This window comes from Primulina eburnea, chromosome 5, assembly GCF_022965805.1.
Source record: "Primulina eburnea isolate SZY01 chromosome 5, ASM2296580v1, whole genome shotgun sequence".
Classification (NCBI taxonomy): Eukaryota; Viridiplantae; Streptophyta; class Magnoliopsida; order Lamiales; family Gesneriaceae; genus Primulina; species Primulina eburnea.
Window position 1 is genome coordinate 13,123,227 of NC_133105.1, and position 15,764 is coordinate 13,138,990.

General features: G+C 41.3%; 1 non-coding gene across 1 annotated transcript; it reads right to left on the reverse strand.

The window, feature by feature from the left end:
- Positions 1–2,045: 2,045 nt before the first annotated feature.
- On the reverse strand, positions 2,046–2,151 carry LOC140833203 (small nucleolar RNA R71). Its single transcript, XR_012118336.1, has one exon. It is a non-coding gene; the product is annotated as a small nucleolar RNA R71 (small nucleolar RNA).
- Positions 2,152–15,764: the final 13,613 nt, after the last annotated feature.

Below are 15,764 nucleotides of genomic sequence, written 5' to 3' on the forward strand. Positions count from 1 at the left end.
ATTAGTTTTAGTTGTGTTTGCATTGTGCATGCATGCATTTCATTTACATTTTGTTCATTTTAGAGTACTCATTTGCATATTATCATGTCTCACTATTGGGTGATGAATTTGCAGGAAAAATGGTCGGAAAACCAAAAAGAGAGCAAAGTGTACAAAATAGAATGCCAGGGACAGAATGAGTGGCGCCCGAGCGGTACTTCTCTACCGCCCGGGCGCGAAAGATAAATAGCTGAAGGATTTTTATAGAAGAGTCGGCGCTCGAGCGGTAGTTTTCTACCGCCCGAGCGCGAATGCCGCACTTCCCAAGCATCTTTACAGAAGGTGTGGCGCTCGAGCGGTACTTTTCTACCGCCCGAGCGCCACATATTTTTGGAAAATATCATGCGCGATTCCATTCCTTATTTTCGGAGGGAGAATCATATGGTAAGGTTTTTGGGACGACTTTGAGGGCATTCAGATTGGATTCTTGAGCAGCCACAAGCTTTTGGAGAGCACTTTGCGCTTGGATTGAAGATTTGAAGTTTTCCGAGCGTCGTTCTTCGCGTTTTTCGTCAACTCTAGTATTTCTTATTTAGTTTCTGTCATTTGAACTTTGTTTTGTGATTTTCAATGATGAACTTTAGTAGCTAAACGTTAATATTTTTTGGGATTCAAGGGGATCCTACCCCAAACTTTGATTTGAATTAATTTATATTTGATTGTTGCGTGAGTCTTGGTTATACTATTATTTTATTGTGTCGTTAAAGCGTAGCTAACTTTAACACGTTCTCATATCACGAGTGAGTTCGAGAGAATAACGAGTGATGGGATCGAGTAGTATAATCCACGGATATACAATTTACATAGATATATGAGATTGGATACGTGCTGATAATCATAGTCCTAAGGGTCGAAAATTATGGGATTTCATAAATCGAAATGCGATTCACCCTTGATAAATAATTAAAGATATTTAATTACTTCATTAAGTCGAATTAGTTTGGCATAGCTCGAGAGGGTGTGTTCAATAGAATAGGAAATCCTGTCGAAAGCATACAACCACGATCGAACGAATTAACGAATTAATACGGGGTAGGTGAACCAGAATTCCCAACAAATTCATTTATCATTGAAATTTAATCAATTGATCTAGCATTCATATCTCATCATTAAATTCTTGAACTTATTTATTTAGTTTTATTAAATCTTATTAGTTATAAAACAATCACTCAAATTTCGTTGCTAAAGTTTTAATAACTGGAATAATAATTGTTAAACACACTCTTCAGTGGAACGATACTCGTACTCACGTACACTATTCTATTACTTGACATCATGCACTTGCGATTAAATTTTGAGCATACAAAACATATTTTTATTGAGGATATCACAGTGCAAGTTTTGCTCGATCAAGTTTTTGGCACCGTTGCCGGGGATTGTTAGTCTACAATTTTATTTTTCGTTATTTTCTTTAGCATTATTGTATTTCTCTTGAGCTAACACTCCATATTTTTTATTACAGATATCCCTTCCAGTGCATGTTAAAGTCACTTGACGTGGAGCTTGGGTTTGATCCTGAAATTAAAAGAACTTTCCGAAGGCGGAGACAACAACAAAGACTTAAAGAACTGATGGAAAGACACGAGCAAGAACGTGGAGATGAACAGCGTGAAAATAGACAAGTTGAGATACCGCGTCGCATACCAACGCTGGAGTATGCCCAACCTTCTTTGGAGGGTGCACGCCCTAGCATTGTGAGGCCTATCGTGCGGGCAAATCACTTTGAAATCAAGCCAGCCATAATCCAGATGATTCAGAACACAGTCCAATTCGGAGGAACTGCAGTAGATGATCCGAACACGCACATCGCGGATTTTCTTGAAACTGCGATACTTTTAAATTCAATGGAGTTTCTGATGATGCTGTTAGGTTGCGTTTATTTCCTTTCTCTTTACGTGATAAAGCTAAGGCATGGTTAAATTGTTTGCCTGTAGGGTCGATCGCTACGTGGGACGACATGGCGAAATCTTTTCTCATCAAATACTTCCCTCCCTCCAAGACCATGAAGCTGCGGGCAGACATTACAACAGTTGCTCAATTTGATCAGGAATCTCTATATGAGGCATGGGAACGCTTCAAGGATCTACTACGAAGATGCCCACATCACGAGTTACCACTTGGGTTAGTCGTTCAAACATTTTATTATGGTTTGCTTACTCCTAACCGTACTACGATAGATGCGGCTGCTTGTGGAAACCTGTTGAGAAAGACCGCGGAGGAAGGATATGAATTGTTAGAGGAGATGGTTGCTAGCAGCTATCATCCTCAATCTGAAAGAAACAACCAGCGGAAGAGTGCATGAGTGCACCAGGTAACTGATTTTTCTGCTATTACTGCACAACTTGATGCTTTAAACAGGAAAATAGACGGCTTGAATGTGGGTGGCACGGCGATGCGTCTTCAAGAGATTTTTCTGTGAAAAGTGTGGAGGGGAACACTATGCGAAGGACTGTCAAGATGACAATCCATTCTATGTGCAAAATGAGGCACCAGTGAATCAAGTGGGAGTCCAAAATCGACCAAGGCTTGAACCTTATTCGAACACATACAATCCTGGGTGGAGGCAACATCCAAACTTCTCATGGGGCGGTCCAAACAGTCAAAATCGACCGCAAGGAGGACAACAATTTGGTAAACAACCGATGTACAGATCTGATCCTCCTAGAGAAGAAAAGTCCAACTTGGAACAAATGATGTCTAAGTTTATTTCATCCACTGAAACTAGACTTCAAAACCAAGATGCATCGATAAAAGGGCTCGAAAATCAAATTGGACAGTTGGCCAAGATGATAGCAAGTAGAGAGCCGGGCACCTTGCCAAATAATACCGAGACTAATCCAAAAGAGCAAGTGAAGGCCATTGAGTTGAAGAGTGGGAAAATTTTGGAGTCGAAGGGAAAGGAAAAAACTCAAATACCGGATGAACTGACTGAGACATCCAAAGGTAAGTCCTCTAACTCCACACCAGCAACCACTGCACAACCAAAAATTGTTATACCTCCTCCTTTTCCTGCTGCATTGAAAAAATCAAACTAGATGCACAATTTGGTAAGTTTCTCGAGGTATTTAAAAAATTGCATATCAATACTCCCTTCGCCGATGCTTTAATGCAAATGCCTAGTTATGCTAAATTTTTGAAAGACATTTTAGCAAATAAGAGGAAGTTGGAGGGTCACATGACAGTGAACTTAACTGAAAATTGCTCCGCTTTGGTGCAAAACAAAATCCCACCGAAGCTAAAAGAACCAGGGAGTTTCTCTATTCCTTGCATGATTGGTGATGTTGTTTTTCATAAAGCATTATGTGATCTTGGTGCAAGTATTAATCTTATGCCATTTTCTGTGTTTAGGAAACTTGGGTTGGGAGAGCCTAAGCCGACGAGGATGTCCTTGCAACTGGCTGACAGATCTGTCAAGTACCCCCGCGGAGTGATTGAGGATGTGCTAGTGAAAGTAGATAAATTCATTTTTCCTGCGGATTTCGTGGTTCTCGACATGGAGGAAGATACAGAGATGCCTCTAATTTTGGGGAGACCGTTCCTTGCAACTGGCAAGGCACTGATAGATGTGCAAGAAGGGAAGTTGAGATTGAGAAAGCCAATGAGGATGCGACTGGAGGATCTAGGAGAACGAAGAGATTTGACCCCTCAAAGGTCAAGCATCGAGGAGCCACCAACACTTGAGCTAAAGCCGTTGCCTCCACACCTCAAGTACGTTTACTTAGGTGAGAATAACACTTTACCTGTCATTATTTCTGCTGCTCTGACAGATGTGGTGGAAGACAAACTGTTGGAGGTTGTGAAAACAAGAGTGCATTTGCGTGGAAGGTGGCGGATATCAAAGGGATCAATCCATCAGTCTGCATGCACAAGATCTTGATAGAAGACAAGTATTCACCTCTTGTGCAACCTCAGAGAAGATTAAATCCAAAGATGCAAGAGGTAGTAAAGGCAGAAACGATTAAGCTTCTCGATGCAGGTATTATCTATCCTATATTTGATAGTGCATGGGTAAGTTCGGTTCAGTGTGTGCCAAAGAAGGGTGGGATTACTGTGATTGCAAATGATAATAATGAACTAATACCCACCAGAACTGTTACGGGATGGCGTGTGTGCATTGATTATAGGAAATTGAATGATGCCACCCGAAAAGACCACTTTCCCCTTCCCTTTATTGATCAAATGCTTGAGAGGTTAGCGGGTCATGAGTTTTATTGTTTTCTAGATGGGTATTCGGGGTATAATCAAATCACCATTGCACCTGAGGACCAAGAGAAAACCACTTTCACTTGTCCTTATGGAACTTTCGCTTTTCGCCGCATGCCGTTTGGTCTTTGTAATGCCCCTGCCACATTTCAACGTTGCATGACAGCTATATTCCATGATATGATAGAAACTTTTCTTGAAATTTTTATGGATGACTTCTCTATTTTCGGCCCTTTTTTTTATGACTGTTTGCAGAACTTGAAGGTGGTGTTGTTGAGATGTGAGGAGACAAATTTGGTGCTTAATTGGGAAAAGTGTCATTTCATGGTACAAGAGGGAATTGTCCTAGGGCACAAGATTTCAGAGCACGGAATAGAGGTGGATAAGGCGAAAGTTGAAGTCATCAAGAACTTACCACCTCCGGCGTCCATAAAGGGAGTTAGAAGTTTTCTAGGCCATGCCGGTTTTTATCGGCGTTTTATAAAAGATTTTTCAAAAATTGCCAAACCTCTATCTTCCTTACTTATGAAAGATGTGCCATTTGATTTCAATTCTGATTGTTTACAGGCATACAAGAATTTGAAGGAGCGCTTGGTGACGGCTCCTGTCTTGGTAGCATCGGATTGGGATCTACCTTTCGAGATCATGTGCGACGCCAGCGACACTGCAGTGGGGGCCGTACTTGGCCAGTGGCAAAACAAGGTATTTCACACAATTTACTATGCAAGTAAGACCTTAAATGAGGCTCAATTGAATTATGCAACAACTGAAAAGGAATTACTTGCAGTAGTATTCGCACTTGACAAATTTCATTCATACCTTGTTTTGTCCAAAGTAATTGTATTCACTGATCATTCTGCCCTTAAATACTTACTTGCTAAAAAAGATGCAAAGCCACGCTTACTTCGTTGGATTTTATTATTGCAAGAGTTTGACTTAGAAATCAAAGATAAGAAAGGGGTTGAGAATGTGGTAGTAGATCACTTGTCTAGATTAGAATTTATTTGTGATGATTCTGTCGATCGTGCTATCAATGATCGGTTACCTGATGAGCAACTATTTGAGGTGCGAAATTGTCCTTGGTATGCAAATTTCGCTAACTTTCTTGTCACAGGCACACCTCCACCAAACCTATCGTTTCACCAACGAAAAAAATTCTTTTCTGACGTGAAATACTATTTTTGGGATGAACCGTTCTTGTTTAAGGTTTGTGCAGATTCCATGGTTAGACGGTGTGTTGCAGAGGAAGAGTTTGATCAAATTCTCAACCAGTGCCATGACCGTGAGGTAGGTGGTCATTTCGGACCAACAAGGACGGCATCCAAGGTACTTGAATGTGGCTTTTATTGGCCAACGCTCTTTAAAGATGCTCGTTCTTATGTGCTACATTGTGATAAATGTCAGCGGTCAGGTAACATCTCTAACCGTCATGAAATGCCTTTAAATAATATCATTGAGTGTGAGGTTTTTGATGTGTGGGGGATAGACTTCATGGGACCGTTTCCTAGTTCTTTCACGAAAAAATACATTTTTGTTGCGGTGGATTATGTGTCTAAGTGGGTAGAGGCGGAAGCGTAAGTCACTAATGATGCTCAAGTGGTCTTAAAACTTTTGAAGAAAAACATTTTTAACCGATTTGGAACACCCCGAGCAATCATTAGTGATGGTGGCACTCATTTTTGCAACAAACTCTTTGAAAAACTTTTGAGCAAATACGGTGTCACACATAAGATATCTACCCCTTATCATCCCCAGACAAGTGGTCAAGTGGAAGTGTCTAACCGAGAAATTTAGCGGATTCTGGAAAAAGTGGTAGGTGTGAGTCGGAAAGATTGGTCGGTGAGGTTAGATGATGCTATTTGGGGATATAGGACTGCTTTCAAAACACCAATAGGCACGACACCGTACAGATTATTGTTTGGTAAAGCATGTCACTTACCTGTCGAATTAGAGCATCGGGCATATTGGGCAACAAAAGCACTAAACTTTAACTTTACTGATGCAGGTGAACGACGTTTGCTTCAACTAGATCAGTTGGAGGGAATCCGAAATCTAGCATATGATCTCGCACTAACCTACAAGGAAAAAACGAAGAAAGCCCATGACAAGCGGATCATTGAGAGAGAATTCAAAGAAGGTGAAAGTGTCCGGCTCTACAACTCCCGGTTGCGACTTTTTCCCGGAAAGTTGAAATCACGATGGTTTGGTCCATTCGTGATATCGAAAGATGGGAAGGATGGGACATTTACGGTCAATGCCCAGCGCCTGAAGCACTACATGGGTGGCACAATTGAGTCACAACTTGGAATCACCCGGTTCCAAGACATGCCGAACTGAGACGGACCGACAGTCAAGCTCTCGACTATAAATTGAGAACTATTTTTCTTCCCTTCTCTCTTGCATTGGATTTAATTTTTCTTTCGTGTCAATTTGTTTATTATTTCTTGCGTTGGTTTTGTTCTATTTTCAAAAAAAAAAAACAAACAAAAAAAAATTTGTAATGGGCAGAGAGGTTCGCGCTCGAGCGGTAATTTTGTACCGCCCGAGCGCGAACGCCTACCTCGGGATAATAATTCCCGAGAGGTTGGCGCTCGAGCGGTAGTTTTCTACCGCCCGAGCGCGCGCGCTTACCTCTGGACAAAAACTCCAGAGAGGTTCGCGCTCGAGCGGTAGTTTTCTACCGCTCGAGCGCGACGGCTTTTAAAAGATGAAACCCCTTTCCCCTTTCTTTATTCTGAACGAAAATTCCCAATCTCCCTCTCCAAATCCCTAACTCCTCTCAATTTTTTTTTCCGATTTTCTTGTGCAGGTTGTCGATTCCTCCTCAACTCATCGGCAAGGTGAAATTTCTTCGTAGGAACACACATATATTCCATCAATCGGGTCTTCTTCTCCGGCCACCATCTTCTTCTTCAACTCTTCAAACACAATGGCTCCCAAGAAGCAAAGAGGTAACCCCGGTTCTTCCTCTTCCTCTTCTTCATTTGATAGAACCCGCTTTGTAAGTGAGGTGGCTCGGAATAGATATGATCATGCAAAGCTTCACCGAAACCCCATTCCCGAAAGGGGATTTCGTCGCCAATTTGAGGATAGATATTTAGAGCCCCTTTTGGCCTTGGATCGAAGGGGATGGGAAAAATTTAGTGAGCAACCTCAAGCTGCAGTGGTGTCGGTAGTTAGGGAGTTTTATGCAAATGCTTGTGAGCGAACTGATGGGAGAGCTTTTGTTAGAGGCAAGCTTGTGCCGTTTGATTCGGCTACGATTAACGCCCTCCTAGAAACAGCGGAGGTTTACGACTCCAACTACCAGGCATTGATTGTTGAGCCCAACTACACTAAGATTATCGAGACTTTGTGTCTTCCGGGGGCTACATGGAAACCACTAGGGGGACCCCCGAGTTGTTTCGACGAGAAGTATTTGCGCACCACTGCTGCCATGTGGTATTTATTTGTGGCCCGGCGGATGATGCCAGTCTCGCATAAGAGCGAGGTTCAGAAGGAAAGAGCGGTGCTACTGTTTGCGTTGACCCAAGGATACAACATCAATGTGGGCAGACTTATAACCTCTCAGATCATGTTGAGTGCTCACAACAGCCACATTGGGCTTTTCTTTCCGACGATCGTATCTGAACCGTGTGCACGGGCTGGGGTACTTTTCCGGGACGACGAGGAGTGGCTTCAACCGATGAAGCCAATTTGTCAGGAGGATGAACAGAGAAAAAGAGCGAAACGACGAGCGGACTTCCCCACTCAGGAGGAGGAAGCCGGTGGATCTAGCACTGCTGTCCCACGCCGCCTCCCACCACAACCCCGCAGGCGAACTCAGAATGATAAGATGGATGAAAATCTAGCCTTCCAAGCACATCAGAGTCAGTTCAACTCCTATGTCACGGACCATTTATCTCACATTGAATCCATGATGCGCTCTTTGCTTGTGCACGGGGGCGTTGACCCGGGGACCATCCCACCGACTCCGCTACCTCCCCCCCATTACAGTTCCAGTATGATTATTTTCAGCATGGGGATGCCGCAGGAGTGCAACCGCCGGAGCATGATGAGGATGAGACTTGATCAGGGGAGTTTACTTGTTCCCCTTCTCTTTCTCAAATTTTTTTCTACTGCATTATTTGTGTTTTCATATTTTTGTTCGCTCGGTTATTTAGTTTGCATTGCTATCTTTGTTCTGCATCTCGTTGTTTTTTTTTTTGTGTCCGTATGTTTGGTGCAATGGGGACATTGCACACCCTTCGTATGAGGGGGTCATCTAGTTAGTTGATGGTGACATTAGTAAATTGGAAGCCAGTGATGATGTTGGGTTAAACGAACGGCATACTACTTAGTCTTATCACTCGTTATGAATACCCCAGTGAATTGACAATTTCCATATGCACACATTATGCACACATCGTGGGTGTTATGAGTAGTGTTAACGACAGTCAAGTTTAAGAATCCGTGGGAGAAACTGGAAAAGCATGAGATGCAAGTCGAACTTGAGTGAATTTTTGTTGACAGTCGTGACCGACCAGCGACATGAAATAGAGTATATCACTTGCATCCACCGGAATAACTTTCGTCCCAATTGTGCATAATACCTCAAGAGTTATCCCTAAGCCACATAAGCCAAATAAACAAACGTTCCATATACTCAAAAATCTAGGGCGTACACTTGAGAAAATTATGCACTAAGAAAAAGAAAAAATATATATATCCAAAAAATGTGTTGTGAATGAAAAAGGGGATGTAAGGTGTGGGGGGAGCCAAAAAGGGATGAAATCCTATCCCAAGGCTAAATAGATGGAGATGTAAGGCGTTGAGGAATGTCAGATAAAAGTTCTGACAAGTGCATAATGAAAATGATCAGTGTACGTCCCATCTTTTTGAGCCGTTTGAAACCTCATGATATTGACTCCCTACTTCTTGTTGTACAACCTTGAAATTTTGCCGCTTTGTGTTCACTTGTTGGTCACGACTAGAAACAGCACTCAGGATAGGGAAACTTGCATTGAACTGTTGATTTGGTGACTCACATGATTTGCAAACAAAACTGTCTAAAGCACGAGCTAGTGAGACCCACAGTACACACACGACCACACTTTCTGGTAAAATCAAAATGCTATAAGGTGCTTTAAAGGGGTATTGATGAATGTTGTGATTTGACTAATTGGATGTGGTTCACAAACCCGCTGAGGCAGGAGATGTCAGTTTGCTACTTCACCATCAGTTTCGTTAGTTTAATTATTTTATTTTGTGTTTATTTCGTATTTTGGTTGTGGGTTGTAACCTATTTTGCTTGAGGGCAAGCAAAAGGTTAGTATGAGGGGGTTGATAGGTGTGGTTTTTACGCGCTTTATTGCATTAGTTTTAGTTGTGTTAGCATTGTGCATGCATGCATTTCATTTACATTTTGTTCATTTTAGAGTACTCATTTGCATATTATCATGTCTCACTATTGGGTGATGAATTTGCAGGAAAAATGATCGGAAAACCCAAAAGAGAGCAAAGTGTACAAAATAGAATGCCAGGGACAGAATGAGTGGCGCCCAAGCGGTACTTTTCTACCGCCCGGGCGCGAAATATGAATAGCTGAAGGATTTTTACAGAAGAGTCGGCGCTCGAGCGGTAGTTTTCTACCGCCCGAGCGCGAATGCCGCACTTCCCAAGCATCTTTACAGAAGGTCTGGCGCTCGAGCGGTACTTTTCTACCGCCCGAGCGCCACCTATTTTTGGAAAATATCATGCGCGATTCCATTCCTTATTTTCGGAGGGAGAATCATATGGTATGGTTTTTGGGACGACTTTGAGGGCATTCGGACTGGATTCTTGAGCAGCCACAAGCTTTTGGAGAGAACTTTGTGCTTGGATTGAAGATTCGAAGTTTTCCGAGCGTCGTTCTTCGCGTTTTTCGCCAACTCTAGTATTTCTTATTTAGTTTCTGTCATTTGAACTTTGTTTTGTGATTTTCAATGACGAACTTTAGTAGCTAAACGTTAATATTTGTTGGGATTCAAGGGGATCCTACCCCAAACTTTGATTTGAATTAATTTATATTCGATTGTTGCGTGAGTCTTGGTTATACTATTATTTTATTGTGTCGTTAAAGCATAGCTAACTTTAACACGTTCTCATATCACGAGTGAGTTCGAGAGAATAACGAGTGATAGGATCGAGTAGTATAATCCACGGATCTACAATTTACATAGATATATGAGATTGGATACGTGCAGATAATCATAGTCCTAAGGGTCGAAAATTATAGGATTTCATAAATCGAAATGCGATTCACCATTGATAAATAATTAAAGATATTTAAATTCTTCATTGAGTCGAATTAGTTTGGCATAGCTCGAGAGGGTGTGTTCAATAGAATAGGAAATCCTGTCGAAAGCATACAACCACGATCGAATGAATTAACTAATTAATACGGGGTAGGTGAACCAGGATTCCCAACAAATTCATTTATCATTGAAATTTAATCAATTGATCTAGCATTCATATCTCATCATTAAATTCTTGAACTTGTTTATTTAGTTTTATTAAATTTTATTAGTTATAAAACAATCACTCAAATTTCTTTGCTAAAGTTTTAATAACTGGAATAATAATTGTTAAACACAGTCTTCAGTGGAACGATACTCGTACTCACGTACACTATTCTATTACTTGACATCGTGCACTTGCGATTAAATTTTGAGCATACAAAAACATATTTTTATTGAGGATATCACAGTGCAAGTTTTGCTCGATCAAGTTTTTGTTGTCATCTAGTTAGTTGATGGTGACATTAGTAAATTGGTAGCCAGTGATGATGTTGGGTTAAACGAACGGCATACTACTTAGTCTTATCACTCGTTATGAATACCCCAGTGAATTACAATTTCCATATGCACACATTATGCACACATCGTGGGTGTTATGAGTAGTGTTAACGACAGTCGAGTTTAAGAATCTGTGGGAGAAACTGGAAAAGCATGAGATGCAAGTCGAACTTGAGTGAATTTTTGTTCACAGTCGTGACCGACCAGTGACATGAAATAGAGTATATCACTTGCATCCACCGGAATAACTTTCGTCCCAAGTTGTGCATAATACCTCAAGAGTTATCCCTAAGCCACATAAGCCAAATAAACAAACGTTCCATATACTCAAAAAATCTAGGGCGTACACTTGAGAAAATTATGCACTAAGAAAAAGAAAAAGAAAATATATATCCAACAAATGTGTTGTGAATGAAAAAGGGGATGTAAGGTGTGGGGGGGAGCCAAAAAGGGATGAAATCATATCCCAAGGCTAAATAGATGGAGATGTAAGGCGTTGAGGAATGTCAGATAAAAATTCTGACAAGTGCATAATGAAAATGATCAGTGTACGTCCCATCTTTTTGAGCCGTTTGAAACCTCATGATATTGACTCCCTAATTCCTGTTGTACAACCTTAAAATTTTGCCGCTTTGTGTTCACTTGTTGGTCACGACTAGAAACAGAACTCAGGATAGGGAAACTTGCATTGAACTATTGATTTGGTGACTCACATGATTTGCAAACAAAACTGTCTAAAGCACGAGCTAGTGAGACCCACAGTACACACACGACCACACTTTCTGGTAAAATCAAAATGCTATAAGGTGCTTTAAAAGGGGTATTGATGAATGTTGTGATTTGACTAATTAGATGTGGTTCAAAAACCCGCGGAGGCAGGAGATGTCAGTTTGCTACTTCACCATCAGTTTTGTTAGTTTAATTCTTTCATTTTGTGTTTATTCGTATTTTGGTTGTGGGTTGTAACCTATTTTACTTGAGGGCAAGCAAAAGGTTAGTATGAGGGGGTTGATAGGTGTGGTTTTTACGCGCTTTATTGCATTAGTTTTAGTTGTGTTTGCATTGTGCATGCATGCATTTCATTTATATTTTGTTCATTTTAGAGTACTCATTTGCATATTATCATGTCTCACTATTGGGTGATGAATTTGCAGGAAAAATGGTCGGAAAACCAAAAAGAGAGCAAAGTGTACAAAATAGAATGCCAGGGACAGAATGAGTGGCGCCCAAGCGGTACTTTTCTACCGTCCGGGCGCGAAAGATGAATAGCTGAAGGATTTTTACAGAAGAGTCGGCGCTCGAGCGGTAGTTTTCTACCGCCCGAGCGCGAATGCCGCACTTCCCAAGCATCTTTATAGAAGGTGTGGCGCTCGAGTGGTACTTTTCTACCGCCCGAGCGCCACCTATTTTTGGAAAATATCATGCGCGATTCCATTCCTTATTTTTGGAGGGAGAATCATATGGTAAGGTTTTTGGGACGACTTTGAGGGCATTCGGACTGGATTCTTGAGTAGCCACAAGCTTTTGAAGAGCACTTTGCGCTTGGATTGAAGATTTGAAGTTTTCCGAGCGTCGTTCTTCGCGTTTTTCGCCAACTCTAGTATTTCTTATTTAGTTTCTGTCATTTGAACTTTGTTTTGTGATTTTCAATGATGAACTTTAGTAGCTAAACGTTAATATTTGTTGGGATTCAAGGGGATCCTACCCCAAACTTTGATTTGAATTAATTTATATTCGATTGTTGCGTGAGTCTTGGTTATAATATTATTTTATTGTGTTGTTAAAGCGTAGCTAACTTTAACACGTTCTCATATCACGAGTGAGTTCGGGAGAATAACGAGTGATAGGATCGAGTAGTATAATCCACGGATCTACAATTTACATAGATATATGAGATTGGATACGTGCCGATAATCATATTCCTAAGTGTCGAAAATTATGGGATTTCATAAATCGAAATGCGATTCACCCTTGATAAATAATTAAAGATATTTAATTACTTCATTGAGTCGAATTAGTTTGGCATAGCTCGAGAGGGTGTGTTCAATAGAATAGGAAATCCTGTCGAAAGCATACAACCACGATCGAATGAATTAACTAATTAATACGGGGTAGGTGAACCAGAATTCCCAACAAATTCATTTATCATTGAAATTTAATCAATTGATCTAGCATTCATATCTCATCATTAAATTCTTGAACTTGTTTATTTAGTTTTATTAAATTTTATTAGTTATAAAACAATCACTCAAATTTCTTTGCTAAAGTTTTAATAACTGGAATAATAATTGTTAAACACAGTCTTCAGTGGAACGATACTCGTACTCACGTACACTATTCTATTACTTGACATCGTGCACTTGCGATTAAATTTTGAGCATACAAAAACATATTTTTATTGAGGATATCACATTGCAAGTTTTGCTCGATCACTGGATCAAGATGTTACATAGAAGGGCACCTCCTTCGATTTTGCTAAGACCAAAAAATAGGAAAATGTGGTGCAATCTAGAGGAAGGTCTAGAGATCTAAATAGCACGATAAAGCTGCATATCGAGCAGAAAGCGTTGGGGATGAGCTGACCTAGATGCACTTGATAATAACTACTCAACTCCTGGAGAAAAATTGCTTAGGAGAAAACAGAGACCCACATCTAAGTGATGTTGGAAAAAAATATAACAAACTTTGGAGGCTAGATAGGGTCGGTCTTCGGGGGTAGGAATGATGATTTTGTGGGAAGAGGTAATGTGCCACGAAGCCCTAACTTTTGACTCGCTAGTAGGACAGATGTGGGACGATAGATGGCCATACCATAGATTATTGATGGATATATTCATCTGTTGGTTCACATGATGAATTTCCTTACCCGGACGACTATGGGTGACGACCTTCTCCTCATGGGAATTGAGGGTAAATTCAGGATCTTCTAAGGAAGTCATACTCTCGTCAGACTCGCTAGACCTCTCGGAATCGCTCGAGGAAGTGAATTCAAAATTAGATGAAAACATGGGTGTTAAGGGTAACTAAACAAGCGCAAGAGAAAACTTACTCGAAAAAATCATGGGAAAACCCTCGAGGAATAAGACCAAGTGAACGAGCAAGTGGTGGGCGGAGTGAAGGGCAAGAGCACTCGAAGAAGCGTGTGGGAGAGAGGCTGCACGGGGCAAGCACTCGGGGAGGTGGCGAGGGGATGCGCGGGGGCGTTCGAGGAGGGGCGGTGCTGCTTGCTGGGTTAACACTCAAGGAGGTGGCGAGGGGATGCGCAGGGGCGTTCGGGAATGGGTGATGCTGCTAGGCGGGAGGTGAGGCAGCGATGGATAGATGGGCGAGACTGCAATGGGCGAGGTGGGCGAGAAGGGGACGTGGGATTTGGCAGGAGAGGTGAAGAGTAGGAGAGGTGAGGTGAGGGCGAGGCTCAGTAGGGCGAGCGTGGGAGGGGAGATGTTGGCAAGGCGCGGGGCAAGGGGCAATGGCGAGGCGAGGTGAAGGCGCTGCAAGGGGAAAGACAGGCAAGTGCTAGCGAGGGATGGCGCATGGCGAGTGCACGAGAAGGGGCGAGGCTGTGGAGGGCGAGATGATGATATCGATTATAGGCGAGAGTCCATGGGAGGATGGGCGAGGACTGGCAGGGAAGGAGGGACATGCTTGCGCGAGGAGGTGCTGGCGAGGGCGAAGTGGTGGTGAAGCTGCACTAGGGCTAGCACGCAAGTGAGGTGTAGGCGAGGGAGAGCTGGTGAATGAAGTGCGGAGGAAATGCTGTGTTGGGGAAATGAGAATAAAGTGGGGAATGGATAATCGCCACATAGATCTGGCCCTTCAGAGTAGAAAGGTGATTTAATTTGTTTCCAAATTTTTGGATACTAACGAGCAGCATTGGAAGAAGACACAACTCACATATCGTAAAGGGAGGAAAACACAATTAATTGAATTTCGAACTTACGACTTGGGAGGGGGAGACTAGTGATATCCCATGAATGGGCTCACTAAAATTAGGTCAAACCAGATTTTGGGTAGAAGGCTGATGACAGGCCCATGAATTCTCCTATAAATACCAGGTTTGGATGTCTAATTTATTCATTCACTATATTGACTTTTAACAGCACCCTTAGCTGCTCGGAGGGGCTACGTCGGGACATCGTCCAGGACCCTTTCTAAAAGTCTTCTTCGTGATTTCAGGCCCAGATTAAATTCGAAGTCTGCACTTGCATTAGTATCACCCGCTGGAACCGAACCCTAAATTTTCAGTGAGTATCAGTTTGCATTTATTCTTAAAATTTGTAAGTTTAAATGTTTTTTAATCTATTAATCAACTTAATACAATTAAAATTATACCAAAAAATAAAAATAGTTTTTCACATTTAATCTTGTTCTAAATCCGCTTAAACTTGTGAAGGTCGAAACTTGATCGTGATGCATTGTCATGTTTCATGTTTTTTAGAACTTTTGGTTTATATATATATAAAGCAAAGATTTATTACTGGGTTATAGTTTGTAAAACAAATAAAATTTATTTAAAGCAAAGATTTATAATTTAATAATTTTAATTATATATGTATATTTGTGAGGCCTGGTTATTATAATTACAATTAATTATCAAGCAATATTGATTTATTTAAATCTAGAACGGAAAAAAAAGTTTTAAAAAACTTTAAAATGAACTTCAGGACCTGAAAAAATTTCGGCATGACCTTCCCGTAAATAAGACAT